At 34.1% G+C, this 12,169-nt stretch overlaps 1 pseudogene; it reads left to right on the plus strand.

Moving 5' to 3' along the window:
• The first annotated feature begins 4,521 nt into the window (after positions 1-4,521).
• LOC107136108 lies at positions 4,522-11,957 on the plus strand (annotated as a pseudogene).
• Positions 11,958-12,169: the final 212 nt, after the last annotated feature.

The following is a 12,169-nucleotide window of genomic DNA, read 5'->3' on the forward strand; positions in this document are numbered from 1 at the left end:
AGTGCCCACTACCAGCTACTTGAAGATTTCAACATGACTTCTGCTCTTTTAGCATTCCTTTAATGGAAGTAGGAAGTATTATTTGCAGGAAAATTAGATCTGAATTCAATAAAAGTGATTTTGGAACTCCTATTTTATGCCAAACACAGTGTAACAATAGTATCTGATTTCAGTGAATAAGATGAATTTGGGCCTGTCCTTATGGGAGTCCCATTCTGTTTTAGCACAGCCACATAATCTAGAATGCAGCTTACTATTAAAGGGATGGTTAATTTCTATTCCTCATCCAGGTAGAGGCAAATTCTTAGGTCCAAAAGTACTTCTAGCCTCATTCTGTCTTTGGAAGAAGGAGTGACTTTTTAGGTAAGAAAATCTCAGAAAAAAACATTGGGCATGGCTCAAAATACGTGCCCTTTATCAAAGGAAACTGGTATTCTCAAATTGTTCCAGCAGGTCCAGGTTATTTACTAGGGATAGCCACCACTTCCTAAAATGAGGTGCTACATTTATTCAGTCCAGTGTTCCATTGGGCTGTCACAGAATGTTAATACTTCAAACTGTCATTGTCAGTTACAGAGGTAATGTTTTTTACTTCTTTCATTGCTGTTTTGTTTGTTTGCTCATTTCTTGAATTTATTCAGTACCTGGTCAAGAAAGATTACTATTATATGTTGAGATTCCTTAGAGATTCCAAACACAGCTAAAGCAGATGAATGGAAAGAATATGCATTATTCTCTTTTAGTACCTATTACTTCAATGCACATTGTTATAACGGAAAGAAGCAATGAACACAGATAAGTTTTAAGTTACTATTTTCCTGCATTAATATTAATAATATGACCAAAAATCCTACAAATCCTAGAAATTCTCCTGTGCTCATTTAAGATTTTGACCTAAATTTTGATTAAGATAAAATAAATATTGGCTATTCCTGTTGTAGAATCTTTGTTAAATGAGGTATTTTAAACAGGTAAATAAATGGTATTTAAATAAGAGAAATCATTCAGTTCAAGAAGCAGAAGTCATGTGGTTATACTTGCTTGGGTAATCTAGGCATAAATGGCTCTGAAAACTAGTTAACACAAAACCATCTACCACTGAGTTCTTTATCAGTTTTCAGCTTCAAATATGTTAAAAGGAAGCAATTTATAAGTATCTCAATTTCTTTATATTTTGCTGCCACTAAAAATAATTATATATTTGTGGATATTAAGGTATTTTTAATTCATCATCTTTGTGTATACCAGGATGTTCAATATTACACTGAGCTTTTAGTGAGATCATAATGCATTTTTTTTCCTTTTCACCCACCTATCTAATAACCAGCACTTAGTAGGTAGTGATGTTGGAATCTAAATTCCAGAAATTATTAGTAAGTAAATGACATAACTGTTATTCCAATAACTGTACCATAAATGTTTTGCCACACCAAAATTCTTTACCTTGTAAGTATAACCATCTTAGCTTTTATTACACAGTCTTTTACGGTGCACTATTTTCTAATGTTATTTTAACATTCTGCAATTTTTTTGATATACCAGACCTAACAATCTCAGCTATAATAAAATGGATAACTTATAGCAAGTAACAACAAAAACTACAAGTGTTTGATCTTTCTCTTTCACATTTCAAGGTATATTTTAGTCCAGTTAGGAAAATAGTGTTGTTTTTTTTTCCAATAATTCTCTGAGAAATGTAAATGTTTTAAAAACTTCCTGGTAATACAGAACTAAAGCAGATTGAAGCAAATTTTTCCAGATACAAAAAAAAAAAATTAAGAAGTAGAAATTAAGTTGATTTATAAGCTTGAAAAACTAGAAGATTAAGAAGTTGAAAGCACAAAATTGAACTTCCTCAAGAGGCCAGTCAGAATCAATTACCTAAATTACAAATTGGGACAGATATTGGACAACAAATAGTGATGGGGATTTTGTTGAATTAGCAAATAAATGTCTAGACTAGAGTCTTGCTTTTCTCAACCGCAGATAGTCTCAGTGTTGCTATATCTTCTTAAGATTTTTTAAAAAAATAACTGGAAACTGGGCCTTTATATGAAGCTTCTCAATTTTTAAAAACCATTTGTTTTTCTGAATCAAACAGCACAAAAGTGAGACTATGGGTTAGTTTAGGCCTTGGAGCTACCACTCAGAAACTGTTGGAGTAATTGAAGTGGGGAGGGACACAGACACTGAACTTCCTGGTTTGGGGGAATAGAAAGAGACTCCTAAGCTCCAGACAGAACCAATGCCAAGCTAACCAGCCTGAAAGACTGCAGAGAAGATATTCACAAGTGTCAGAATCTCCTGGTCTTGAAAGATATTTTTACTACAGGGCAGTGAGTTATTTTGCTGAACTCATCCCAAAAGGCTTCAACAATCCAGAACCTTCCCCCAGTGCTTGGAAACTCAGACATTCTTGAATGTAGGTACTTTCAGAGAAATAATTTGTGCAAATATATGTAATTATCAGGTGTCATATTATTCTTGATTTAATGACATATTACTCTTGATTTTCTCGGTAGACTCTGATTATCAAACTTTGTTTGGATCCTATTTCTTCAGATGCCAACCACGGTTCAAAAGTTATCATTGACATATTTATCTATATTTCAGATAAATAACATTTAAGTAACAGCAAGGATACTTCATTCCTAAATTTCCTACTCATTTCTTCAATGACATATGTTCTACTATTGTCCAATTCAATTCTCTTAGAATTTCATAGAATAATAGATACACGGGACAGATACTTTTATGTTAAAATCATCTCAGTAGAAGTATTCATAATGGCAAACATTTAGTAATTAATATGGAGTTACATTTCCCAGGGCACTCAGGTAACATCTGTGCATGTATTTGACCATATTCACCTCCTGTTGGCAGAGCAATAAAATATTTTTGAGTGATCTTCCTTAGAGAGATTTGACTAAGAAATATCATTTCTAATTCTATTAAAGCATGCATTAGAAATGCATTATTTGTTTATCTATTTTCCATATAGACATTTCGATCAATAGGACATGATTGATTTCCTCCTAGATTGTACAGTTGGGCAGATTGAAACTAAACAGTAGGAAAGGATTCAAATAAAGAAGAATAAAGTGTCAAAGGGGTGTAAAGGGCAGAAGTCATTTTTTTTTTGGTATAGAAAAGTAAGCACTTTATGTGAATAAATGAGGAAAGAGCATGTGTAGAGAAAGGTAAAGATGATATCTGCTGATGAAATATGCATGACAAATACTTTTATGACAGTTTTTGTGGAGGTCAGCATTTTCCATTTCTTCAAAATTCCCTTTGTGTATATTCTTTATCTTTTTCAGTTAGGAGAATGATCAAGGAGTTTGTATATGGTCTTTCTCAGAAAGAACCTCACTTCAGAGCATTAACTTTAATTCTACTGGAAGTTATCAATGACTTGATCGACAGTTGTGAGCCTCACTGAACATCTTTACATCCTTTTTTATTGGGAACCTGTAATTTCTTCTCTCAATGCAATGTTGGGTACTGGAGAAAGCATAAAATTTAAAGGTCAAAAGGGAGAGATAACACTTGTTGGAAGTTTTTTTTTTTTTTCTCTTTCTCCCCATAAATGGCTTTCTTTTCCATCTTTGTAAATACTTTGATTGACTTTTAGGAATTTTTATTTCATTCACCTTTCATCCTGTCTTTCAGATACATCCTAATGCTGGCTTATATTTCTACTTGTTACAGTTGCTAACTATGGAGTTATCAGAATTACTATCCAGTTATATGGTAAATAAATATTCTTCTTTTATTATGATTTTACTACAACGTAATTCCAAAACTAAAAATTCTGTATTTGATTGTACCTGGGCACATACACATACTCACATAGAAATGTATAATCTCCACATTATCTCCACATACTCTTCATGATCTTATATCATGCCAAGTACTCTGTTGTCTCCTTCAAGTTTGCTTCACAAACTGAATTGATTCTGTTGATCCTAAATAATCTGAACCTCACCACCATTTTCTCCTAATTGAATAACATAAACCATAGCCGATTATAATGTGCATTTTCAGTAAGAGACAAAAAATCAGAGGAGTTATAGCAGAGATATAAATGAGGGTACAATTCAAGTAACACCAATGGTCTCACCTTCTGTAGGTTGGGTCAGAGGTGAACAGTACCTCCCTTATTAGAGTATATATTGCCTGTTATTTTATGTATTTTTCATTGTTATTACTTTTTAAATTAAAGCTTTATAGTTATATATAGTAGTTGGGTTCATCCCAACAAACTCTTATATTCATAGAATTCTGTTCAGTTCATGATCCCTGCTATGTCCGTCATAGCATTTTGAAATGTACCTCCAAGTGGAGTATAACAATCCTCAAAATATGAGGCCCAAAGCATACTATTTGTTCATTTTTTTCCAATCTCAGCAGAGTGTATCACGTCGTCTCTGAGAATCAGAACTTCTCAATTAACGTGGTTATGGTCCTGCTTCACAGTAAAGCTCATATGCCATTAATACTCTCATGACAGTAGCTGGCATGGCTGACAAAACGAGAGTCACAGGCTCATGCGGTGAGCATGTCAGTGAGAAGCTGCCACTGAAAAAGTTAGGAGGCAAACACTTAGCTGACATTGCAGTACCAGCAAACGTACATGGATTTTTTCCCCCGTAACTATCCATCCTTTATTGTAACTATCAAATTAGCAAGTATGTTCGTGTGAGTGCCATGCTCCTGGGAAGGGGCAATGATTTCTCCTCCTCTCACTCATATTCCTGGTTGACAGTTCCCTAGGGGGACAGCTGAAGTAAATTTAGACCTGCCCTGGTGGAGGCGAGTCAGCTTATTAGCAGCTGCCATCACAGCACTTTACCCTCAGCTCACAGATGGAGACAAGGGCTCTTTGAAGGCGATTCTGAGGCAGCTTCACATGGAGCAGCATAAGTGGGGATTCTGTGAAGTGTCGTTTCCCTGGAAACCAAGTGCAACAAATACCCTGTTGTCATCAGTTCAGGATGCATATAGTTCACACATAAATGCCGGGTTTGTGGAGAAATTTGCACAGTGGATGCCTGTGTTATAGATACATGTAAGAAAGAAGTCTCAAGGACCGTCAATCAGCTTTATGGAGTCTTGAACCTCCTTTTGAAAGAGCAGCTTGTTAAAAGGTCTGACATAAATTACTCCTATGTGATGTATGTGTGATACAGAGTTCCTATGTGAAATACAATATTCCCCTATGCAATTTAGAAAGAGGCATCAATTTTAATTGAATTAGAAGTGTTTTAACATAGAGGCCTATCTCATTAATTTAAATCCCCAGATTCTGACTTGTAGAAGAGCAGTAGTGATTTTTTTTCTTATTAATAGTTAAATTTCATCCATATTCATTTGTTTCAAAATATGAATGAACAGGAAGGTATTTTTTTTCACAATGGTTTTTATTTGCACATTTCAACTATCCATACCTATTGGCTCAGCATCTGCAGATAAAATCAACTGCAGATGAAAAATATACATCTGTATTAAAGATGTACAGACGTCTTCTTATACTTATTCCCTAAACAGTGCAGTATAGCAACTATCACATGGAATTTACATTACATTAGATGTTATAAATAATCCACAGATGATTAATAGTATACAGTGGGATATGGATGGGTTATATGCAAATACTATACCAATTCATATAAGAGACTTGAGCATCTATAGATTTAGGGGTTCACAGGTGGTCCTGGACCAATCCTCCATTTGGGACATCTGTATATGAAAGGAGAAATATATAATCCTATTTTAAAAGATGCCTGTTTTACCTTATTTTAAAAGATGCCTGTTTTTAACATTTTGGATATCTAAACTTAGATTCTAATAAGTAAAATATAGGTTTTAAGAGTTGATAGTCTATATTCTGGGTAATAACCAGTTCATCAGATAATGTGTTCAATCAATGCCACAACATTGCTCATAAAGAAATTCAAAGGATGATTGCTCAAGTAGAAAAGTTCATAAAAAAAATAAGTTGTCTACTCATAATATAGAGAAATTTTAACAATAGCAATTTAAACGGATCTCTTACTGCCTCATAGTATCATCACTGAGCTAGAAATTGGTTTATGTGACAGCTTAGTCTTTAATTGCTTCACATGTTTTATCTAATAATTCAATGTTGCTAAGTCAATATTTTGGTATTTATAAAAAGTGTCAGTGACACCACAGATAAGCAGTCTTTACACTGTTTTGTAGTTTTTATTAATCTTTTTCATATTTTCTACTTGAATCTTCACTCATTTTGAGTGACATAGTCTTTATTAAAAATGTCCGGAAACTATTGGGTCCAGGGAGGCATTATCCAGAAGTTACACAAAGAAAAAAGACATAACAAGAATCTCAGTGATTCATCTACATTCACATGATGAGCTATTAATAGAGTCAGGTCTTCAAATATTCCATCTTATCATTTAATCACTGGTTTATGATAGGCCACAATTCAACTCTACCTAATTAGTCTTTATAATCATAATGGTTGATTAGTTAATACAGACACATATACTTACTTAGCTGCAATTTGATCTACTTAGGTTTGAAATATGGTTTTTCACAGTCTGGATTGTCAGGAGAATTAAACCCTTATTTTTTTTTTCTTGCACATCAAATGTCTCTTTCTCTCTGGTGATAATGATCATAGCTGGATTCTGGACTATGGATTCATTATGCAAGTTCAAGTCTTCACTTTTTAGCTGTTGGTCACATAGTTCTAAATGTATTGCAAAAAAAAAAATACTGAAGTTGAGTGTTTTTATTCTACTCTGTTACTAATGGGATTTTACCAAAGAGCATGACCTCTAATCATATTAATATTTAATCAAGTAATAAACATGACTTGCTGTAAAGTTCAAAGCCAGCAGAATTCTCTATAGTGATGATTTTTCTATTAAATTGACAAGGATTTCTTTTGCTTTATCTCATTATTGTAAAATTGGGGTAAATGTCTCAGTGTTTAATTCCCTCCCAGGGCTTCTTCTTAACTCTCCTACCTAAATAAGTGAAGTATCCAAAACTGAAATGTAATATATGACCCCAAAGCTCTATTTCTTTATAAATAACCTCAAAATATAGTATTCATTATATAAAGGTGTTGGAATAAGAGGAAGAAGGAGAGTAGTAATTTGTTAAATCGAAATCCTGGCATTATAAGATATTGAAAATATTTTAAAAAGTGTGGCCAGGGAAATAATGCTGATTTTTATATAACAGTAGAAAAATTAGCCCAAAGGAAAAGTAATGTGCTTTTATTATACTTTGGTATTTACCAAAGTATACAGCAAGTTGTGACAATGTTACAGTCGCCACACTATGACCTCCTTCTGGGTATACACGAAGTAATTACTAGATTACTGCACACCCCTGAAGTCAGGATGGGGTATTAATTACTGAGTTTGGGTTAATAATTTGTGGATAGAGGTGTTGTAAACCACCTTCACTCCTTTTCTTTAAAATCATCTCTGAGATAGTATAGCTCCAAGACTCAATCCCCTATACCTTAGGAAGTGTTTCTTCTACTGTTAATACTTAGGAGACACAGCCAATATTCTCAAATTAAAAAAAAAATAATTTATAGGCTGATTCCAGCAGTCATTGTGAGATCAACTAAAACATAATTTTAAAGTTATTTTTAAAGTCAGTATGAATGGTTCATTAACCATGATGGAGATAAGTTTCTTCCACTGATCATTTTCATGTTTTGACTTTGTACTTCTCCAGCTTAGAAAACTGAATTTGTGGCTATCTAAACATGCTACAATCACAAGCACACACACCTACTGTACCAAGGGAAGGTAAGTGAGATTAGTGCTCCTCTCACTCCAGCCTCTGGGTGTTAACATTTGTGGTTTTGTGGTGGCAGAAGTGGCCCTCATGAAGGGCTCAGGGAACAAACCTGGGCCTCAGGAGCTCCTGTATTGTTGGTCCTCAGGTCTGATCAAGCTTGAGGGAGAGTGAAACTCTGTTGGCTGCTTCATGTTTAATATGCCAGGTCTTCCCAGTACTTGTTTTGCAGTAAGTCTTTCTTTAAAGTTTAGAAAAATTGACTGTTTTTGCTCAGCTTGTGGTCTTAAAGCAACAATATAGTCTTGATGATTATTTTGACAATCATTTTGATCAAAACCTTGAGTTCTCCTTGCTTTGATTTGCTTGTTGTCTCAGTTCATTTTCTCCAAGATGGACACTAAGGAATTGATAGAGCAATAATTATTTGTTCTGAAAGAATTTCCCTCTCATGTGGAAGTTGTTTATTCCTTTGATATAGAGTCTAGTAATGATTTTTTTTGGTTGTTGTTCATCTCAACTTATTCACTTCCAAAATGAACAAATATGGGAATAGTCAGATCTTTGCTATCTCTTGATGAAATTCTGACCTCAATTATTCCGTTCATAGAATCAGAAGAGGATCTCTCTATTTCATGAGGAATTTAAGCAAGGGGCTCAGAATAACGGTCTTGAAAGTATAAATGTTACTGTGGATTTATTAAGTACAAGTTCCAAACAAATGCCATGGAGTATAAGAGTAATTGCCAACATTTGTGCTGTTAACTCAATTTCCTTAATAAAAGAACTGCAGGAAAAAATAAACTATTAAAAATCCATTATCTGTTGTTTAAGAACCAAAACAGCATTTTTCAGAAGCTCCTTATCAAGCAATTGGATGCATCAGGATGATGTACAGTGGGGGTGAGACTTGGGCTGGCATTGACATTTTGCTTCCTCACTTAAATGATTAAACCTTTGCTAAATTAGATCAAGGAATTTAATTTCTTTTCAAGCCTTTATGAATTTTCTCTAATACAAAAATGATCCTAGACAGAACACTCAAGAAAATTAAACAGACAACAATTTTAAAAATTCTTCAGTGCACCCTGTGGAGGGCACTCATGGTCCATCAAACACATTCCTGAGAGTTTCACATTCAGATCTCTCAGTATCATTTCCAACAGAAATTCCAATTTACTTGCTATATGTTCACTGTGTTCATGAAACAAGACTCAAATGGTAGAGCTAAGACTATAATGGAGGTAACCACTCTTTCTATGTAGAAGCACTTCTTTCTACAAAGAATCCCTTCTTTCTACATAGAATCCCATCACGGGTTTAGTTGTTAGATAAATCCAATACATACAATTTTAATCTACATTTGACATGAGCAGAAGTAAATAACAAGGGGAAAGTCAATATTAAAATGGCCACATTTTAACGTGGGTCATATTGCATGTGACAGAGACAGTAAGGACTTAGGACTATGCAGTATCTATCACAGCAGCCAAAGACAGGCTGTCCCTAAAATTAGCAAGCTCAGTAAGTTGTCAGGTCTTTCTCTCAAGGGCCAAGGCAGAAAGATCATCTCTTGTCCATGAGGAAGAATTGAATAGAACCCACAGGTCAAAATGATCACAGCCAGCCCCAAGTCTGAGTCCTTTTATAATTAAATAGCAGAGATACCAAGGAAGTTTTCTAGAAATGTTGGAGATCTACCCCCTAAAGAGCCAATAAGTGAAACACTAAATATTGTTTTAGGCTATTTAAATAAATATACAATACAAATAAAAGTGCATACTAGTATAAACACTTTTAAGATACACAATAAAATGAGTGCCCTCCATTTCCAAGAAAACTGCCCCAAATTAAATCCTTCCTCTAAGAAACTCCTACTCCTTAGATATAGCAGTATCAATAAAGGGAAGAGGTACATTTTCTTCAGGAAAGAAAAGAAACAAAAATTGGGGTAGACCAGGGTTCTTGTTCTTTTAGACCATAAAAAGACAAAGGAAAGCACATTGCTGGGGTACAGCATATAAGAACATGCACATATACATATGTGTGTAAGTTTAAGGAGATTTTCATCTGTGAGGACTAAGAGGAAGTTGGGCTTATCTAGGTGATAGGAGAGTCAGGAGTGAAGGAAACTGGCATTTATAAAGGTACAGCCATATTACGTGAAAAATGAATACAAATGACATGGTTACTCACTGAAATGTCACCAAATTGACAAAGTAAAAAAGACTGAAAACCATCCAAAGCTGAGGACTTTTTTCCTTTACAAATACTTGAAAACTTCAAAAGTTAATGCATGTCAGTGTAATTTGCTGGCTCCTAGATCTTGAGAGAATATTAAGGAGATTATTTTTGTACTTTCCATTTCCACATTCTCCATGTCATAAAAAATAACCAACAATTTAGTGTTTTTAAAAATGTTAAAAGGAAAGTGCGTATAGGGATTCTATCAAACCAGAAGAGTCTAAAGCTATCTGTGATAAATGTAACTACTTATGCCCAGTCTCTTGTAGGTATTTGTTATTTATGAATGATATGTATAATATCCAAAACATAGTATATAATCTACTTACATAAAAGGATGTGTGAATTAATAAAATAATCAATAATGTGAAATGAAATTTATTCTATTAAAAATATTACAGTGATTTGTTGAGAAATACATGGGAAAACCCCATCACTCTTAAAGAGTAACACTGAAGAAGCTGATAATTAAGACCTCAAGTTCAGGCTGCTGAGGGGCTCCTTCTGCTTCCTGCATGCGCTGTAGCACAAATCAGTGTCTTTGATATTTAGGAAAACTGTGTTTCCTGCTCCTGAGATCAACTTTCCTGTTAAGTTGCTCAGTTTTTCCAGGCCTGTGAAGTTAGTCACAAAGTGACATTTGAAGAATTATACCTGTCACAAAGGATATCCTCAGCTGGAAGAGATGTCCCCAAAACATGAGCTTCTTGCTGATTAAGACTTTTATTGTTATTTCAAGAACATTAATTGTTAGATGACAAAAAACCCGAAATCCTGGATTGTAATAATTTAATGTTTTACAGGTGTTTCCCTCATCGAATATAAAGAAATAATAAGTATCAATAGATGTCGTAGCCGGAATTCAGGGAGATGGGTTTTATATCATTATTGCTTCATCAATGGAAACAGTAGATACCTGCTGGAATTTGAATGCTTCTCTTTCTATTATGGGGCTTCATGGATATATCTCTGCATCAGATTGGCCTTTATGACTTTTTGCAAAGTGATGAGTGTGTGTGTGTATATACACCATATATATATATATACATATGTATATATATAATTATATATATATATATATTTGTAAATATCACCATGTACATAAAATCATGGAGTTAGGTTTTTTTGTACACACACACACACACACACACACACAAATATATGGCCTTGTGGTCTGCTGGTTACTGGAAAGGTATATTAAAGGTTCAATTCTGGATTGCAGCTATTATTTTCTTAAGAATGCTTGAAAAGGCAGTTGTTACACAGAATATCTAAATATCAACAGCAGTCAGCAGTGGACTGTCAATCCAAGGTTTATTACTGATATCTGTGACTAAGAGGACATTGGCTTAACTTCTTGTGATCGTGGGGAGCTTGGTCATGGTATTGTGAAGCCCCAATAAAAAATTATCATGTACTCAGAGTTGGACTGGAACTATTTTACTTTGCCTTTGCAGATATTAAGGTGTGATGTGAATCATTGGTGGTTCTGTTGTTTGGGTGATGTTATTCTGGACTCCACTAATTATGTTTTTATAAGTTTAGCTCAAACTATGAAGGTAGTAAAATGAACACAGTAGAATTGTCATTATATAGGCACCTTGCAAATACTCTTATCTTTGCTGTTTTGGCTTCTATAATGGTTATGAGTGGGCAACTAAGATATTTGGAATTGCAAAATGCCAAAAACATTGGATGGAATACTGATTTGATGTTGCAGTTTGGAGCTTTTTTTTCACTTATCCTTATTATTATAATGTTTTTGTGGAAACCATCTGCAAATAATGAGATATGCCTTCATGATGTTAATACATGATTCAGACGAGAAAGTTGAAGAATTCATGGTAAAATTTGATAATTTAACTGAAGTAAGAGCCTCAAAATTGATTGCAATGGGAGAGCTTTGACTTGTATACTCATGTGATTTACCACTGGAACATATGGATGTTTATGTTTAATTTGCCTTCATTTTTTTTGATCTAAAAAAAGACCATGTTTGTAAATATCGCCATGCACATAAAATCACGGAGTTAGGTTTTTTGATCTCAGAGAACACAAGTACATAGAAAAAAAATATTAATGGTCACTTCCAAAGAAGTGCTCTTTTACTGTCCCCTCC

This window comes from Marmota marmota, unplaced genomic scaffold (assembly GCF_001458135.2).
Source record: "Marmota marmota marmota unplaced genomic scaffold, marMar, whole genome shotgun sequence".
Classification (NCBI taxonomy): Eukaryota; Metazoa; Chordata; class Mammalia; order Rodentia; family Sciuridae; genus Marmota; species Marmota marmota.